General features: G+C 40.5%; 1 long non-coding RNA gene across 1 annotated transcript; it reads right to left on the reverse strand.

Moving 5' to 3' along the window:
- Positions 1 to 2,970: 2,970 nt before the first annotated feature.
- LOC118679907 (uncharacterized) lies at positions 2,971 to 14,607 on the reverse strand. The gene is made up of 3 exons (XR_004975458.2): positions 14,300 to 14,607; positions 3,546 to 3,684; positions 2,971 to 3,436 (listed from the first exon to the last, which is right to left on the reverse strand). It is a non-coding gene; the product is annotated as an uncharacterized lncRNA (long non-coding RNA).
- Between the last annotated feature and the right edge of the window lie 6,422 nt (positions 14,608 to 21,029).

The raw sequence follows: 21,029 nt of genomic DNA on the forward strand, positions 1-21,029 counted from the left end.
TTTTAGTTGAAGTTGGTCTTAATATTTGTGATATCACCTAAAGGTGGGCGGTGCCACCCATTTTTCAATTTTGAAATATTTAGGGACGGAGCTACGGCCACTTTTATAAAATGTTTAGCCCATAGGTGTAAGTGCTTAGTTATGGCACTTTAAAGGTTTTCGTTGAATGGCGTTTTGTGGGCGTGGCAGTGATACGGACTGTCCCTTAACTACAATTTTTATAAACTCTCTTTAAACTATTTACTTGCAGCTCTGACTTTTACACATCCTTACACCACGCTTCTAGAAAAATTCTGAATAATTAAAAGCTGTTTATCTTGAAATAGAATAGACCACTGCATTTCCGTTGCTTTTGCATCGGATGTTTGTGCATGCGCATGGACATTGCTCGAAAGGGGGCACTTTGCAATCGAGTTCACAAAGTCCATTCGCTAATTAATAATGCTTGCCTAGTAAAAAAAAAAACCTTAAATCGCTCGCGGTCCGTTAGCGGAGTTTTAAAGAAAGGACTGCTAGAATATCGGTTTAAATCAGACACCACCTTTCAATGGGCCATATAAAGCTCTTAGCGTAAGTACTGGCTTGACATACAATAAAGGGCAGGCAAATAGATCCATTTTTTTCAAAACTTGATATTTGTAACCAGGCACTTAAATGAATGTCAAGCCATCACTTTTAGTTTGACAAAATTATCCATAAAAATAGGGAGCAGCCTTTCAATTGATATTAATAACAGCAATCATAAGTTATTTTAACGGTTATCAATAAAGTTGCGTAAAAATATCGCTCACACAAAGCTGATGGCTCGTAAGAACTTATCGCTTCAAACACAAAACCGGCTGTTGTGGCTGCTCAAGTAGCTCACAAATAAACACAAATGGTCGCGTTGACCGATTATGCGTCAAACTTGCAGGCACTTTCTTCATTTGATATGCCTAAATTACTACCTTGAGTGTACATGAAGACAACGACAACATGAGCGCACGTCCCGCCGAAAGACCAACCTCTTATCTTGCTGGCTAATCACTTAACGCGATCGCACACAATCCGAACCGCACTGACTAGCTCAGCACTCGCCAATCGTGGAGGGAGCTGTGACTGCCGAATAATAATGCGATCGCGATCATGGCTGATACTGTTGATTTGCTTAATAGTTTTTCTCAACAAAAATGATCTTCAATCAGCATACAACTTGTATCAACAATTTGTACCACGCCGTTTAATGGCATGCCACATGCAAACACACTTACAAGTAGTTTGGTGTGCGATTAACATTAGATGGCAAGCACTGATCGCGCACAACATTTAAATTCAACAGCCGCTACATCATCGGACAACTTCAGAATGAATCGGTTGCTCGTCAATTGCTGCAGCCAAGCCGCTGCGATCGATAGCGCTGACGGCCATTGTGATGCGTGCACTTAGCATATTGTTGAGGTCCATACGATACGTATGATAGCGACCCATTATAATCAATTGCTTGCTCGTAACACTAAATGATCGCGCTGGAAAAATTAAGCACAATTACGCAAAACTGCCGAAAGGCCCGATCATCGTGTATTTAAGTAGGTAGGTCCTTGCTTGTGAGTTGCAAACAAGCGATCAAGCATCGCTTACGGGCACTATCTCCCCACCTCTTCGCTCCGGTTGATGGGCAGACGACCGCAACGTAAATGACTTGACTTAATTGCAGCGTTTAACCTGCTCTTATTGATCATAATAACTCCATAATGGCGGAACATGCGCGAACAATATAATATAATCAATGACGGCGGGCGTTGGGCGCAAAATTGCACTGCCACTATTACATACAATGATGAATAATGACAGGTCCAGCGTGTAGTCGTGCAGTTGGAAAAATTTAACGATGGCCAATGGTCAACGTTGATACGTTTTCATGCCCTAACTGCATGCGGGCCGCACTGCGCTATAAAATGTTGGTATTAAGTGTGAAAGCAAACAAGTAGTTATGGATATTATAAATTCCAGCAGCTTGTAATTGTTTGCAGAATCATTGCGACGTTAACGGAGCGACTTCGTAATCTTGTTACTGAAGGTGACATTAATTTGCTGGAATTCAGATCATTAACGGTTCATTTGGCACAGCGAATTAAATGATTCGCAATACACGTGCAGCTATTAAAAAAATATATTGGCAATCCATGGTGAACCATCAAGGGGCAGCCAACTGTTTCAGCAGTCCAATGTGGCCTGTAATTATATATCTAACCTAAGTTATGAAGATATTCGTCGTTCGGAATACATCAATTCAAATATGTTGGCAAGGATCATTGGATTCCTTTATTCTCAAATAATCGCATTTGCTTATGGCCCCTCATTAAGTGGCAATTTAGCACGAAAAGCTTTGCCATAGTAGCCAATTACCGCTTTACTTCCAAGCGCAACATGCCGTCGGTGGCAAGCTCATTACGCAACTTGCACTTTGCACGCATTATATCGTTTTTTTTTTCAAAGCTTTTGCCGTATATTTTTATAGCGAACATTAACGAAGTAACAGCGCCGAAAAATTATGTGTGCCACGTAATTATGCGTTTGCGCATGCGCGCGGGCAATTTGCGAACAGCATAAAGGTTGGACTTTTAATCAAGCTAAATCCGATTTTGCATGCATGTTTCAAATGAAAATTGCAAATCAAAAAAGGAAGGCTACAAAAAAATATTGAAATTAGTTACTTAAAAGGCCTATTAGTGAAATTGGGGTTAACATTTGCATTAAATTTTATAGGGTTTTTTTTAAATTTAACTCAACGCCTTCATTAATTTTCATTATAACACCATTATCGTAAAAACGATTACAGTGGAACCTTGCTAAGTAATCCTCTCCATATTCTCCGTTTTGGGTTACATAATTTCGAAAGGAAGGGACTTTGCAAGGTAAACTAAATAAAATTTCCGTATAAACATCACAGTCTATTATCTTTTTATTTATAAACCTAAGCAACTTGGCAAGATATAACAAGAAAATTGAGAGATATATAAGCGCCCTGCTCTCTTAAGCGCAGCTGACTGTCACTGCTTGATTGTGTGTGTGCTAATTAAGTGCCTGAGGGTTTTGTATACGTAAATCTATGTGTACTCTTGTCCAAATGCACACAAATGCAGACGACTACATTATTCTCACCACTTCGGACGGACAAATTCAACAACCGGGCATTGGTTGCCTCCGCTGCGCCTAAGGTTTTGCCAAATTTAGTGCCATTTGAATTTTAACGCCAGACAATTGGGCGTTTCACGGTTATAAATTCATTTGTTAAACGACTGGATCGTAAAATTTAGTTCTGCTTTTTTCCGGCTTCACTCACTGCATTCAGTCAACGTTCTTTGGCAGTGTTCTTAGATGGTTCTTGGCAGCAAGATTACAGGTTGGCCGCTCCTCAATCAATGGGAGGACAAAAACAAATGAAGAAAACATGAAACTGTGAATGAGAACATAAAGTGGGGCGTATTTGTGAACTTTGCTGGGAATACGCAAATAAACACGAACAAAGAATAAAATATAATATAATGAAAAATTGGCGTTATTACGTATTTCTCTGGGCCTTTCCAACATTAGGTATTATTTGTTCAAAGCGTCTACGAACAATTGATGGACTTAGATGAACCCTTTTAGGTAAACATATTTCTATATCTTTAGATTTTCCTCCGGCAATATAAAAACCATTCTCTTTGGAATTCACCCGGTATATTTGATTTGATGAAGTGACGATGTAGGAAATGGTAGAAACAAATTAATAAAAATCATATGTGTATAAATATTTGTTAAATAAAGGAATAAACTGTAAAATTGTAACTAATATTGCTTAACTTTGCTCTGCAACTGTACTTCTTCCCGAAGTCTACTTTTAGCCACACAAAACCACATACCTGCCTTTTCGTATTTATTTACCCGACTGACTTGTACACCGGTGGCCACAGCGTTTCAGAGTTCCAGAGAAACACACAAATCAAGTACAAATAATCATCAAATCGCGCGAATAAAACACATCCAACCGCTACACCTCCAACCCAAGCGAAGATACTCCTCCACCGCGATTGAAACTCCCTGCGGCCGCATATAAGCGACCTCTTGCCAGAATGTATTGCGAGCTGCGCGCATTTTAATAATTGTGTATCTGTCAGTTACCCGAAGCCGTACGGCAGCAATTCCTCGTTGCAGATGCAATTTATCCATGAATTTGTTTTTAATTTTCAACACATTCGCTAATTTGATTTTTAACTTCTTCCACTTGCTTTCGAAGCATGCGAACGATTCTACAACCGCCATGCAGGCAGCCACTGTCGAATTCATAGTTCCGCCGGGCGTACGTTTATTACTCCTGCCAACGTCAGTATTTTTGCATTTGTTGCTGTTTTTGATTACTGCCAGCAGTGGCAATTGTGTAGCCCCACAAAGCAACTTCCACATGTAGCCAGCGAAAGGTACAGAATTAAGTCAATCGTGCTGGAGCGCGTCGCTAAGTTATCATTTCCATGACGCCTGCCTGCCAGCTCGCAAACAACTTTCGCACCAGCCGCACCAACCGCCCGTCGCCAGTCACTGTTGCAGGCGTGCGGTTGTGGCGTTTATCCTTTGGCTTGCTGCTGAACTTCGCCTTGTTAGCCTCATAATTTATGTGGTTAGAGATGCTCGTTGCCAATGCCATCCATGCTGAAAAACCCGCCCGCCGCATCACCCAAGCGCTAAACGCAATGAGCGCCCGAACCGGAGAATCGCCCAATGGTAGCTTCGCTTGACTGTTCAGTCGCGGATGTGTTCTTATCCGTCTGGGCAGGCGCAACCAGACAAATCGATTTTCAACGCATGCGTCGTCTTCTCGCTTTCGTTCACAGACGAAAACGAAAAGGAATCGCCCTGACCATCTTTCGCTTGCCAAATTACATTTTTATTTGTTTTCTTGTAATGTTTTCTGTTGCATACAAATTCACAGTGAGCGTGAAAGGATTAAGGATTATTAGTGAGTTAAAACAAAGAATGGTTAGGGCACTGCTACATCAATGGACGTATCGTATCGGTTGAGGAATTTTGATTGCAGATACAAATGACTATGTGAGCTCGTAGGTATGAACTTTACGAATTCGAAGTTAGAACACAAGCGACCCTCATTACTCATCACTCGATTTATATCTTTGACGATGCAATTGCATCATTTATATGGGCTAATTCTTAATACCAGTGACTTACTCAAAGGTGAAATTCTGATCCCAAAGCAGCCAGATTAACCTCATACTTTTTTAAGCTCGAAAAAAAATTGGTTTTTTGTCGCTGTCGCTATTGAGGGTATCTCTTGACTATTTCTTGTCCATGTAAGTAATGCAAAACAGCTCTTTTTTCAGGGTTCAAAGGGAATAAGCAATAGTCTTTTTCTAGCGTTTCGCTAAACAAATGGTATTCGATTATTTGTCTTTTCAACGCGTTCGAAGTAAAAACTTCTGTAATCTGCTCCTTGAAGCCGCAGCGATTTCGACACACACACGCACACTCACACCACCACATATGCAAGACTCGTTCGACATAAACCGGAAACATAACAAATCATAAATTAAACCCTCGTTAACCAAACTTATTACCTGGTGTACGCGCCCCCTTTTCAAGCCAAGAGGTGCCCCACTTGGATATGTACTAAATTTATAATACGAATATATGTGTGTGTGTTGTTGAACAGACAACTGCGAGAATAAAAATCGAATTGCGTTTTCATTTTATTACTCGCTTAAATTATATAGCACTATTAAGCGAATTTAGTGGAAACACTTTGAGTTTCGAGCGCTGAACGGGGTAATAATCAAACATGCCATTGTTGTTGTGATAGCCCCTGGCGTTGACCATGCCAATAATGGCAAAGGACGGACGAAAAATGTATCGCTTTAGCTTGGATGGCGTGAATGGATGCTGAGTCAATAAATGAAAGCGGACAGGCGATGGAGAAGGTGTTAAATAAATTTGAAATACAATGAGTGGTCCGCGTATTTGGCATGTGCATATGTATGCGTGCCAATAACTACCACATGGCATTGACATTTTGCCCTAATGGACGAAGAGCATTAGAAAAAAGTGCAATTCCGAAATCTTGACTTACCCTGTGCTCGACTCGACTACATATATAATAGCATATATAGTATAGTAGTTGTCCCAGTAGAGGAGGTTTAAGTGACTAAAGAAGCCTGATTGAGGCTTCGATGAAGAGCGGAGAGCATGTCCGGAAACAATGTTGTGATCCAAGCCCGCTGATCGGATTTAGTTGACCACACTGCCGATCCAAAAGTTTTCAAAGTGATTATGTGCTTTTGATTTTGTTTTTAAATCGCTAACTGCCGATCATATGCATTAAATACGCTACTTTATTGTGTGCAAAACGAATTATTGTGACATTTAAGGCGTCTAAAGACGGAGTGTACAATGAGCTTCGCCGGTTGTAAGCAAGCCACATTACGGTGACATGTGCAGTGCCCATGTTTGGAGTCGCACCGGCCCCTTGAACCCTACACCGCATCGTGTTTGTGCTCGTTGTTGTTGCTGTCATGTCTTATAACTGTTGTACGCGCTTGTACAAATCACACCACAAACGTCAACTTTATCCGCATAATTCAGGACAAAACAATGAACCAAAATGCGAATGAAAAAACGCCGAAAAAGAAAATCAGCCGCGCGAAGGTTAAGCCATAATCAAGTCGGACGGCTAAGGTGCCTCCTGACTTAGCGGGCAATTGGTGCGGTACGGAAAATGGTAAAAATTTATAGCCGCACTGCATCAATTAGGGTGCTTTCGTTGTTTCGCCGAGAACAATGGGATTGCTTCAGAATGTAGTTTTTATCGCACATCGCTGCTGCTACTTGTCGCTGGGCTCTCTCCTATGGATCTGACTTTTGCGGCTGTGCGCATGCAATTTAAATTGATCTTGCGCATAACTCTCTTCGGAGATCATAGCGTGTATGCGCAGCGCGATGACCATCGATCGCAATGTATGAGAATGCACTTACGTGCTATGCCAGACTTAGCGACGACTTCACATCATACACATAGGCGCAGATCAGCCTCTTCACCAACACTCTTCCATGACAATAACCGTTATTTGTTTGCCAACGAGTGATGAAGATTAAATCCTTTTAATGTTTTGCTATTTGTTTTCGTTTCAGAAGTGTTTAGCATTTTTGTAAATGCCCGTGGGCATATCACATAAACTCCTTGCCGCCGCCAGCTCTCGCCCGAAGACCACTAGTTTGTAGCCTCATAGCGATTGTCTGGTTGGGACATTGAAACTGTGACGACTGTCAGTGAGCAGGCCATCACCGGTCGATGAGCTGTTACTGAGGGCTTTAAAAAGTGATGGATTAGCATCAGCGCGCGGACATAAGGACGACAGGCGAACGACCCTTTAGACGCTGGCGATTTGTGGGTTATTACGCAGTCCCGTTTTTTCCGAACGCTTTTTCTGAGCCTCTGTATCTGGTTTGTGAATTACAGATGTACATGATTTCTTGGAAATAATTATGCTTTTTATGAAGCCCGTGCACGCCTCGCGACTGTGGCTTTCGTAATCAATGTCGCCGCTTGGCAAAATTGCAACATTTTTGTGCAAATTGTTAAAAGATTTAAATTGAGTATTCGATTTTCGGTGAATTTGTAATGCAGGCCTTTATTGCAGCGACAACAAATTGGCTACTCTTCTGCAGGAAGCACATGCGAAATGCGAAATAATTGAATGATTTGGTGGCAGATTAAGCGTAATTTGAGTGGAATTTCTTTCGTTGGATTAAAGCTGAGGTATTTTGGAATAAAGTGGCTGGAACTATGCATCAAATGTAGACTTTCTTTTCGTCCTCCCAGAAAAGGCTATATCACATAGTTGAAACTTCAGCGAACTATCATAAGGAAATTAAGAAATTACAAATGAAATACCCGTCTCAAATATGCCATGAATGTGTCATCATTTTGCCAAAATAAAGCTTGTTTGATAAAATTCGCTTCGAAATCCACCTCTTCTGCTATAAAAGCCACCAACCCTACTTCTGCTTCTAGTACTCACAGTAAGTACATACTTGTAAATATATACCTATATGTATGTAAAGGGGGCATTATTTGGGAGGCGGAACCAGAAGCATTTCAACACCTACAGATCTTACGTTTATCCTGCAAACTCAAGTTTTTCAACCATTTCGTCACTCAGCAGGGAGCCATCCACGGCTGGTAGGAGTAATTGAGCGCACATGCTTAAAATGGTATTACGTGTTAAGTAGCTCTATGCTCGATGCTTAACTGCACTGAGGTGGAGGCTATAGCTATATAGTAAATCTGCAACAATAACACGTAATCATCTAATTTTGATTTCCTTCACATGAAGGAAGAAATGTTAAAATTAAGTGTGCTTGGTTAAATACACGAAAGATGGTGGAAGCTCTATCATAGTCGCACTTACATACGTACGTACAAGTTGAACTCGCCGACAAGAAGGGGCTTTGAGGGTTGAGCAAATTATAAGTGAGCAAAGAAAACATTGAGGGTGGATTAGTGAGCTATTTGTGAATGGGGGTGGACTATCAATGCATGAATCGCGAGCTTCTGCCTGTCACTTTGATGATTGGTACGTGTATCTATTAGATTGGACCACCGCTTGCAGTATGTCGCGAGACAAAGGAAATGCGCCACCGCAATGACGACCGAAATTAAGTGCTCGCAATCAGTGTAAATGATATACGACTGATTTGATGGGTCGAGCCAACGACTCGATGATTAGCGTTTGTGGTGAGCCGGACCTTCCAACAAGAAATACAAAGCCATCGTCGTGCGGCTGTCAACTCAATTACACTCTGGGGAATGAGAGAAATAAGTACCGATGGCGGTGAAAGTGCACTGTTAGCGTTTATTTTTTCTCTCTATTCAAGCCAGTTTTTATTTCGTCTTACTTGCGTAGGTAGTTTAGTTAATCGCAGTAGTAAAACTTGTTAATAGCGACACGCTATACCTGAGAGGCTGCGTGACACGCCCAACCAATAAGCCGGCCAACTGAGCAGATGAACGATGTTGATTTTTGGACTTCATCGCATTGCACGAAGGGGCTCCAAAATTATTTATGTAGTTATGTGTAATTGTCTCAACCGCAATCACGCCAAAGCATGTGGCAACGACTTTCCCTTTTACTGCATTTACGAGTATGATTACGTTGTACGTAAATAAAATCGTTCGCACACACACCTTCGCACCCGCTTGGTGATTATTCTGCGGTTCATAAAGTTACACCACCGCAAAATTAGCGCCACAGCCGGCTGAAGCATCATGCTGATATTATGACTTTAAACACCTTAAGTACACAAAGCAGAACCATCGGCAGCAGAAGACGCTGCCTAGGTCAAGTACCACCAGGGCGCTTAGCCGCAATTGCAAGAATTGAAGTGCAATTGTAGGGAAATTTGGGTTATCAAAATGCGGCAGTAGCATGTACGCCTCGGGTTCGTTTCGTGCACATATGTTTGGTAGCAGTTATGGTGGCGCGTTCGACAGCATACATCAACTGATTGACTGGTGGCCATCCTCATCACTCTCAGCGTCCACCCGTGTGTTTATCCCGAATAATGAGGTATCCGATAATCAGACTCACTAACCCAAAATAAAAGCAGAAGACGTAAACCACAAATGAGCTAGATCCAACAGATGATGCAGACGCTACAGCGACTCACAAGCCGAAGGATGTTTATACTTGTAGTTGCATTGGTCTGCTTGTGCAGCTGACGTAGCACATAGTTCTCTTCCACGCTTGACCACAAAATTTGATTTAATCTTGAGGAGTTGCACATTCTTATGGCATTGTTGAAAGCGCTAAGTCCAATTATAAAAGTGGATGTGCAAACATAACTAAAGCCCATTGCTTTTTTAATACCGGCTTAGTAACAGACTCTCTCTTCCTTAATAACATATTGCGAATGGTGCGTCATCTTAGTGAAAGCATTTATCGAGAACCCAAAGGTCCAAAATGTGTTAAAAAAAGATTAATCTTAACGCATACTATATTATAATAAGATTGCAATAAATTTGACTAAAACAAAGAGAAACAGCAAAGGCCTCTCCGTAGTATTCAAAATTCTCCCAATATGTAACCTCTGCATTCCCTCTCCCATATGTTTCAAACCTAATTTTGCTTGTCTTTGGATACATACTTTTGGACGGGTGGTGGCAAACCAAAACTGTTCGGTATGTTGACTCAGTTTTCTCAGCCCGCCGCTTACCAGATTCGAGGGCAAAGTCACAGTTAAAGGGACTGGCGAAACAAAAACACAAGCCAATACATTTAAATTCGAGGTACCGGGAGCCATGTGCTTTGGACACGCAAGAAATAACTGTTTGCGATAATTTTTCTTTCGGGTTATTGAAGAGACTCCATGTGATATCTGAGGAAGCATATATACAATACAAAAAAGAAAATATGCTACCTTTTCAAGAGATGATCCAAGCCAGTAGTGGTGGCATTCTCTTGACATTTCCTACTGTCAGCCACATTCTGCAGGCGTGTGCCGTCGTGCCGCCGCCAGACTGTGGCCAGCGAGTAATCCAATCATTTTCCCACAGTCTTATATCAAAAATGAGCCGGATCTTTGTGTATTTTTGATCTACCGCTTTGCTCATGACTTTTGCAATTTTGCATTCCAATACAGCATTCTATCGAATTTTAACCTTCCTTATCATGCTCTTGTTCAGTTCGTCGTAAAGACAACGAACGGGCTTACCAATATCATTCATGATATCGGATGACAGCCGTAGCAGTACTCTTGGCAATCTCGTCCACTATATCATTGCCATCGATACCTTTGTGACCTATTGTAGATTATAAATGACATCAAATCTCAGCAAAGCCAGGATTCATTGTCTCCATGTTACAATTTTTGGCTCCATGAATAATAAAGTATTTTTTACATCGGAAGATATACTTAAAATTTGGCATATTTTTACTTGAATGGACATATCTACAAATATTCACAGGATTTTCTTTATAGTTTGTTTGCAAACAAATGTAATTAAAGACATACAATCGCGATCAGCCAGGCTGGCTCGTACTTATCCTGCAAACCCCTCACGAAAATCGCGTTGGAACAAATTATTAGAAACTAAACCACCTGTCTTCTACTCACGTAGATACATTTTATCGTGTAGACAAGTGCGCACACACACATGTATTAATACACAAACAAGTAAAGGCCTCTCAACATTAATTTGACATTTTACGTAACGCGTGCACCTCGGCACTTGCCCCATTGTAGCCAGACAGCGAAAGGCAAACACTTAAACTGAATGCTAATTTTTGGAAAGTTATTCAACGGATGTATGGCTTTGAGTATTTATTTGACTTCTGTTTGACTTCAGAAGAGTAATAGTCTGAGGCACCCTACAGTACACTAGACTACAATGAGGCATTACAACGACGTTGGAATTCTGATTACACCCAGATGCATTGGTCAGACACACGCCAACCACGCATGCACGCACCTTTGCCGTCAGTCGAATAAATCACCAGCGTAGTGAGGACTTCCAGGAAGCAAATAGTCCACACTCTTTAAGGCAACAACTTCTCGACAATTAACATTAATTGAAGCGCGAGCAATACTCGAAAATAATTCCTCGAATTTGTCAACATCTTTATTGAGGATTTGTGTCATTAGAGTGAAATATTATATGAATTTTACATAAATGCATTGATATAGAAGTGCGAGTATGCATATGTATGTACATTCTGTTATTTCCGAACAAATTTTTTTTTTTGTAAACCTTCTGAAGTTACAGTTCTTGCCCTAAAAAAAAATTCTAAGTAAACAAAGATAGAGAGATGTATATCCACTGAAATTGGGAGTGTCCAGCAAGAAAAACAGCTGCCTACTGGCATCTATTTTGAAACATGCAACTAGCTTACAGAAAGGTTTTTCAAACCGATTGAAAAAGAGCATACTTTTTAGTAATCCGCAAGGAAAGTGATCGCAAAAACTGTGGTGGCTATCAATCAAAATGACCTAACTTATACCATATACGTGGCTAAATAGTGATTTAAATCTGAAGGCATGGGCCTATACAATATACAGGAAAATTCTCAGGAATCGAAGCATTTACATCAAGGAACCAACTTTCTTTGAGTCCAAAATTAACATTTCTCCAATTTCGCCATATATTTGTAGTCTTTAAAAGCGCCGCCGACAGCAAGAAAATAAATTTCCTCTATGATGTTATGACAGAATTTGTGCAAAATAAGATTGAGCATTGACATCCCTGGTTCGTTTGATGCAAGACATTTTAGACATGCCCTCAACGAAGCAAGCAGGTTTTCATTGACTTAACTTCCAAACTAAAGAATTTCGAAAGCTGCCAGCAACTGTGAATAATCCGTTGCCATTATTTTTTGTTTTAATGAAGATAAAAATAAAACTAAAATCTTCATCGCACAATCCTAAAAAGCAACGCAGTAGTTCAATTGCTAACGGTAATTCGCTAAGGAAATCAAATTAAAATTTTCGCAATTGATTTCGGCAGTTATCGCCGATTCTGCACTGTTCATGTGTATTTAACACCTTGCACATACCTGGTAGGAAAAATGGTTGCATCATTGGTTTTTATGGCAACGAAAGTAAAAGAAATACATTTTGAAACGTGGTTTTGAAGGAGATTTCGCTTAGAACCATTTTGTGCCCGCACAGCAAACTATGCTGCAGGCATCACGGAGATCGCAATAGGAATTTCTGGTCCTAAAAGCTCGACACTCTTAAATAAAAAAAACACGCTTGCATGCTTAAAAGAAGAAGCAAATTTGTTCAATGTGAGTTTTTCGCACCGGGTTGCCATCAGTTGCTTCGCTCGTATACAAGGCGTCACGGTCATTCACAAATTGCTTCTTCAACGGCAGCGGCAGCTACTTGCATACATAGGCTTCTACTCCGAGCCCACGACACCAACTGAGGAAACCGTCCGTCGAACCTTGCTAATTGGCGAAAACCCAAAAGGAAACAACAGCAATAATATGGTATGTGGCAATATTTGCATGCCATTGCCACAGCGCTGTATAACATATACACATAAGTACATATTTCACTCGGATACTTTTATCGCTGATGTTGCCAGGGGCAATAACTCAGGCGCGGCGAAAATTCTCGCTTTAACAAAGGGTCGTTAAAATGAAGAAAAACGTACATAAGTGCATGCATGCACATACACACACACCTATGTTTGTGTATGTGTTTCCGCAAGGGTGTACTCGTAAGCTGAGCGCAAACGTAATGACGTAGTGACCCAATTGCGATTGCGAATTGCCGAAAAATCATAACGACTTGAGAATATGGTATGTATGTATGAGTGCGGCGCTGGCAAACGTCAAAGCACACACACATACATACCATACCAGTAACGATGGCAGCACTGCAGTATGGACGTAGCTCGATGGAGCAGCGCAGACAATTGCACACTTAATTAGCAGCGGCGCAGTACACACACATACATATACATAGTTTATGCACAAATATATTAATGAGGTAGAATAATGGCTGTGTATGAGAAGTGTGCGCTAAAGGCAATTAAAACCGCACCCGTTCGACCCAATTTTCAAGTGATCAATTACACAATTGAAGTTTATTTATTGGCGCAATTCGGGCGAGGGTTGCTTGCTACCAGCGTTGAAGGGACACAACGACCCCTATTTGCTTATTAAGCAATGGCACTACCCAATTGCCTACGCGTCAGTCGCACATACCATAATAAAAAATGCCATATTCCCTCAGGGGCAGGACTCATTCCTCTTTGCCTACAAAGTGATTGCCTTTTGATTAGGTCGTCATATTTGTATGCTATGCGCATATAAGTCTATAACTACAAGTATGTGCCCGTACTCGCACTGGAATCAGAGTCGCTCCACATACTCAAAGGACTCAAGTAGACCATCAGTCATTCGCAATTCGCTGACTTTTTACATTTGTGTCGATTTATTCGAAATTTTCATTTTTTTGTATTTCAATTGTTGTCCCGCTGTTTGTTATTTGTTGCAGCTTCATACCCTCGGTTACCTCTTCCAAAGATCCTCAATCAAAATGGCAGATCAATTTCGTATTTCGGTTGAGCCGGTAAATGGTTCGGGAAAAGGAAATATAGATACAATTGCGTGGAACGCTGACAACACACTTGTGTAACTAAAGAATTATTGAATAAAAAATAATAAAGGTTTTAATTTTTATTTGGCAATATGGCCGACAAATTCCTTCGTTTTTGTGTAATCGTTTCGGAACCCTTACAATATCTTTAGTCCTTATGTAACCTCACCTGTTAAAAGTTGTGAAACTTGCGCAGACCTGTTAGTAATGGAAAATTAGCTCTTTAAAGCAGTGGACCATCAACAGATCCACAGGCGTGAGTACCCGCGATTTTGTTATTTCAAATGCTTAAAATTTAGTTGGAATCGTTTTGGAAATGCTGAATGCTGAAAAGCTTTTGCCAATATAAAGCCGTAATGAATGCGTAGCCGCGACTGGTTTGTAAACAGCCGCTCTTTTCTTGAGAACTTCGAGTAAACAATTTATATATTTTCATTGATTTTTCTGGTTCAAGATTATTATATTGTAGCAACAAAAAAGTCAAAACATCGAACCGCACTGATCCCTCATTGAAGACAAAATATTTGTCATCATAGAAATAACTCAGATTGTTTAAACACAGTTAATTCAGCTATATTCTTTTTAAATGAACACTCTGCAAGTGAGTTGTGAGTCTGAGTAATTAACCGCTTTTTCCTCGCAACACCCCTCTCATACCATATTGCTCAACTGATTTGGCAAAATTTAATCTTCTCATTAATGCCCATTAACTTTATCATTAGTTTGCATTTAAGAAAAGTTGGTGTCATTTAACTGCTTTATAGACGTCTTATTTGCCCAGGCCATTAATTTCGATCGTTCATCATTTCGTGAAGTTTGAAATTTCAACATTTTATGGAATTTCAACAAAAGCTTTAACTAAAATGTAAATCTTTTTTTCCACTCTATATACATAGGTATATCCATAAACAACTAGTAACGAAATTCCGCATTTACCTTAATAAAATAACCGAATGCTGCACAAGTCATATATTTTAGTTTAAGTAAATTATACGGTGCGGATCCTAACAAAATATGTTTATTTTTCAGTAAATCGGGGAAATCATCATTCTAATAAATGAGAACCTCAATAACTGCCCATAACTACTCCTTGGAAGATATTAGTCCGAGCTTTTCCACTAACGTGAGAGTTTCGTCCCAATTTTTTACTTGATAGCAAAATTTTTGACGACCACCAATGAAAAGCTCAACACGGTTGAGCGGTTGAACTGAATTAATATGCAATCGTAAAAATTTAATTAGCATGCAAAAATCGAAAAGGCAACACAAGCCATACAAGTTGTGGTCTCAAGGGACATCGTCTCCCATCCTTCCGCTATTCTCCGCATAACAATTAGTGAATATTGCAAGTGGCTGCCCGAGGAGTCACCAGCCCATTCCTGTTGCCAAAAAATGTTAACATCTTTATGTATGCCCAACTGACCCATCGCAAGAGGCTTAACTGTGTGCATATGTATGTACGCGAATGTCTGAATGTGGGCATAGAGATAGGGAAATTTTTTTCCAAAAGATATGGCCACAAAAAAGTATTAGTTTATGGGATTTGCCACAAGTTCACTTAGATTACAGATTTTCCACGCCGGGTATAAATTTGTCTTTCCGCTTCCAGCGTGCAACGTGATTGCGTAGTGTGTCACAGTGCTGCCTGAGGTTTCATTGTTGTGGCTGTCATCTTTAAAGTGTCGGGAATTTATTCGTTTCGGTGTCAAATTGCGCGTATTTATCACAATTGCACAAAATCTGCCCTTTATTGTTGTGCTCTTGTTGTTGCAGTGGCATGCAGTTGTGTAAGCGTATATGTAAGTATGTGTCGAGGTATTTGCCGCATAAATAGTCGCTTTATAAATTAAACGCTCGTTAAGCGAACACCCTCTTACCCTCTCTCTCACTCTGCCGTAACCGTGCACTTCACCATGTTCCTATATTGGCGGTGGCCCATGCAACTATGCAACGACTTCCCGATAAATATGCTCACACACACACAGTACGCTTCGCCGAAGCACTGATAAAACCGGTGTCCAGTTTCTTCGGCTTCAGCAGCCAGAGTTATACCTCCGTTCCACTGTATTTCTTAGTGTCCTGTCTAGCGCCAAACTAACAAATTTATTATCGACACTTCTATACACCCAGCTCCGTATCTCTTACCAAACTATGCTGGCATTTACATGGACATACTGATGTGAACTTATGCGCATGTTATTTGTTGTCCATAATTGCCTTAAATTAATTACATTTTAACAACCTTGTCTCGCTTCCAAGCACCTACCAAGTCGACGCTGACATCTAACAAGCAGTTAATGTGATTCAAAGCAGACACTTAAGCAGACAGACGATAGATTATGGATTTCCTTGTCTGCTTATCAAGCCACTTAAGATAAGCGCGAGTAATTCGAGTGACAACTTTTTTGAGATAAATAGTTTTTGTTTTACCCAGAGGACAAATTGGTAAATTGTGCTTTTTCATTTCAATCTCGAAAAGGCGTTTAAGCCCTCTAAATTGCAGGTTGACTGCGGCAACAAGAAGAAGAAAGTCCGCTCTTACGCTCGTTGAAGCACTCGCACACTTACATAAACAACGTATTTTATTAATTGCGATTATTGTACATACTTATATATGTACAAAGTTTTAAACTTCTGCTATCAGAAATAATCAGGTTCGTTCGTTATTCCATCTCGTGTAAACTGGTAAAATGTTAAATGTGTATATGATGCCCGGCGAATCTGCATTATCAAATGTTTGAACCGAAGAGAAAACTACTATCGAAAACTAATTGTGTTCAATTTAAGAGCCAGAGGCTGAGCACCATTATCATTGATCTTGGTTACTAAGAAGGAATATAATACTTTTCGCAACTCAGAACTTACAATTTACTCAAATAAATAAAGCCCACCGCAGAATCCAAATGTGCAGCTAGAAAACAGTAGCAGCTTAGTAATATCACCACGCTGAGGACCCCACCTCTGCCACCTTCTTTGAACACACATTTACCATCCGCAAAAGTGTAGACAATTGGCGCTGATTTTTCCCAGTACTGTCAATCATTGATATTTTTTAAACACATTATGCACTTACTGCTCACTTGCGTTTTGACACAAGAACCTCCTGAATCGCCAGCGTCGCACAATAGGCCGCAAAGCTCATTGTGTGGCCATGAAGGATAACCGTTTGCGCGGCGATGGCTCCCCCACAAAGGAAGCAAATATTCACGAATTTGTAAACACAAGAAATGCTGTCAGCGACACAATACCGCCGATGTGCCGCCACACGCCGACAGGCGAAACAATGGTGGTGGCACCATCGGCTTCGCCGCTGATCGGTGTGTTGCTTGCGCCACCATTAACGCACTATCAGCGCCGGCAATGTCAATCGCACTTTTTACAGGGATTTGTTTTGTGGCTACTGTCGGCGAATTTAAACGCTTCGGCTTACATTATTATATCCATTGCTGTCTGTTTACCTTTTGTACACTGTTGTTGCACTTTATTTTTGCAACATTCTGAGAATCAGGTTCAAGAATTGCCCAGTGGGCACAAAAAGAAGGAAATGTGGCAAAATCGACCAATTGTCTTTCAACGAATCAGACCAATTATGTAGAAAAGCTTAACGTAAATCGTAAACTCAAGTGTCGCCATCAGTCAATCCATAAATAGTGTTTTAGAGTTTTGTATTCTGGACCGCACATTCAAAGTGCGAGGTTAGTGAAGCCATAGCCGACCGTCGTAAAAAGCAAATATATCAAATGTCAAAGCATTATCATTTAAGTATTAGAAATTTAGGTCGCTAAAGTATTCTGTCAACACATCAAGTTGCTTGAATCTCAAGCAACAAATTTCAAAACAGTCCCATACTCTTTTTTATTATTTCACTACATTCCTTACACCTTCAAGTTGGCTGTAGGAAACCACCCACGTAAAGCCTCAAAACCTTTGAACATGTGTCATACAGATAAAGCACTTCAATGAAAATGCAAAACTGCATTAAACAAAGTCGCTTGTTGCACTTCCGTCACATTAGACGATGTAATCAATCATTTCCGGCACACACGATTTGGCTTTGTATAATTTTCCAATTAAAAAATGCCCATATTCTCATATATGGCATGTCTGATGGTGTTTTATTGGTGATTTCTGTGGCACATGCGCCATGAACAATCACTTTTTGTGCATATAAAATAAGCACCCGCTAAATTTTTTAACTTCCAACACCAAATCATAGTGACTAAGTCATTAACAGTTGCAGGTTAGTTATAAAATAATCGCCCTGACGACCACTGTGGTCTCTTATAAATCGTCGAGAGAGTCGTGCTTTCGGCAAGCAGACGGGGACAATTGGTTTTATTATCCCCATAAATGCTTATCACACAAAAATTACGTATATGCAAATATACATATTTGTAATCATATGTATGACTTTAGCATTGTCCGCGCTTAATCATAAATATTGCGTACTCAAACCTTAACACGGCCTACGCATGGGCAAAAACTGAAATTCCTATTCGCCTGAAGGTATGTGCGTGTGGCACAAATCGCTGAGTTTCTGCTTGTAGCTCGCGGCAACCCAAACAGTCGGGTAGCCGAGCTACCAGGTGAAAAACACCAGACACAGTCACGGTGACATGCAAAAATTTTGCTCACGTCCAGCGTATTATGCGCAAATTGGCTTTTTAAAATCGCAGCTGTTTAACTTAATAAGTGGACACTTTATTGTCGGTGGCCGGCAGTGCATTTTAAGTTGCACCAACTTTCGCATATAAGCACACGCACAGTCGTCGGCGGAGGAATTGCGGGTTTAGCTCACGAACACACTCACGCACGCACACACACGCAGCGCGAAAAATTCGCGACTTGACAGCTTTCCGCTGCACAAAATGATAATTTTTGAAACTCAAACAAAAGACCAAAGCCACAAACTCCAAACTCGCATATAAATTGTTGCTTAACTGACTGGTGGAGCTAAACGCCCGCTTTGTGTTGCCCGGCATTAAAGGGTCATATTTTGCTAAATTTATGCCATAGTTACCGCGGATTATTGTACTTAGAATTGCGGTCAATAGGTGAGTAGCTTGTATGGGTGCGCTGCTGTTGTTGTTGCCATAACCATTTGACGAAGTTCCAAGCAGTTGTTAGAAGAAACTGCAACAAAGCTAGCGTGAGTACATCCACAAAGTCGAGTTTGCATATAATTTCTGACATATCAAAAAGCACCTGGGGCAAAATTCTACATTTCCCTTGCACGAACAGCTTTTTGGTTATTTTGTAAATATGCGTCACCACCATAGAAGGGGTTTGATTTGTTGCAATCTTTACCTTTGAGTTTTTTGTACATTGATCTTTGAAACTGCCGTGCTACAAAATAGATGAGTTTTCTGTTTGCATCGGTATCGATGGTGGAAAGCCCCGATAACGCGTTTATAAGACTTCACATCAAAGTGTTATCGTTAGTGTTTCGCACAGATACAAAGAAAATACTGCTGATCTGCTGACGGCTGGGGTGTTTGCAAAGCAGGGCACCCGTTGCAAATTAAATTTATTTATGACAAACGATTAGCATAACATAACGCAATAGCAGTTAATAAAGTAATTAAAAGGTATTCCTCTTACCCCATTACGCCACAAATGGCAAAAGTTGTTACAACGCATACTCAGATCAGTACATACGACTACATATATATATATTATACAAGTATTATTTACATACGTTTATTGCGAACGAGGGCAAGCTCCCTTAACGGGCCCAGTCCCGCCAATCCAGTCGATAGCCAACTCAATTCGTGTCCATGTTGCTGGCGCTTGTGATTGTAGCTATGTATTTGTACATAACTATGCACACGAATAAACACCTAGTTACTCAAGACCAGCCGGACAGCACTTGGCGCTTAATTAAGATGCGTGGATGTAGCAGCGTACCGGCCAATGCCACTCTTGTTGCTGGCATGTCTGAAATTGCAGCTTGTTATGCTAAATGACTGACGTCATTAGTAGAATAATTGCATCGCGAGCTGTGCAGCGCGGCGGCAGAAAGCAGAAAACAGAAAATAGGGCGGCAATCTCGGTTACTTGATGAGCCAGATGAGCTCGATGACGAGGCATCAGATTTGGCCGCACAACTTTTGTGTATGAATATTCAGTGCGCATACACACATTCGCTCACGTATTAACGAACAGAATGGGAAAGTGTGGTCGTCGCTCCCTAAGAGTTCGGCATTGCGTGCCACCGACCGCTTTCGTTTATTGTTGTGGCATATATGAATAATTAATTTTAATGTAACAAATTAAAAAGAGCATCGTGTATCGTGCCAATCATATTAAAGTACCTAATGCTGCTATAAAATCATAATTGGCATTAATTGTGAAAAGTTTCTGTTAATTGTTGGCACTTCACTCTCGGACATCAACTAACTCAGTAGCATTTAGTGACCTATTTTAATTACACATATTGAAACAATGTTTTTCTATTTTTTAGTTAACAGGCAGATCAATGTTGACTCGTCTTGGTATTTGGCTCTTATCAGCAATCCTTTGCAACATATTACATTTCATAACAAACGTATCTGTTCACGGAAATATAGGTCCTTAGTATTAAGGCTTCTAATGAGCTCAAATTGGCTTGAGAGCAAATTTGAATTTTCCACCGTATTTTCCAATGAGCATAAAAGATTAAGCCTTCTAGTTCAAAAATACAACTACAAGTGAAAACAAAACAGGCTTATGCAATATATATGTGCGTCATTTTGCTCTGCGAGGATGTGAATCCCGATGGCTTCACCATTCGCATGCCCTCAGATACTTGTATGTTTGGCAATTTCCTCTGACGTATTGCCCATAAAGCGAAAAAGTCATGTCCCACTAATCGCCTGAGTGTACAATTTGTAACTCTCAAGCCTGCGCTACCCATTGCT

The sequence above is a fragment of the Bactrocera oleae genome, chromosome 2 (genome assembly GCF_042242935.1).
Source record: "Bactrocera oleae isolate idBacOlea1 chromosome 2, idBacOlea1, whole genome shotgun sequence".
NCBI lineage: Eukaryota > Metazoa > Arthropoda > Insecta > Diptera > Tephritidae > Bactrocera > Bactrocera oleae.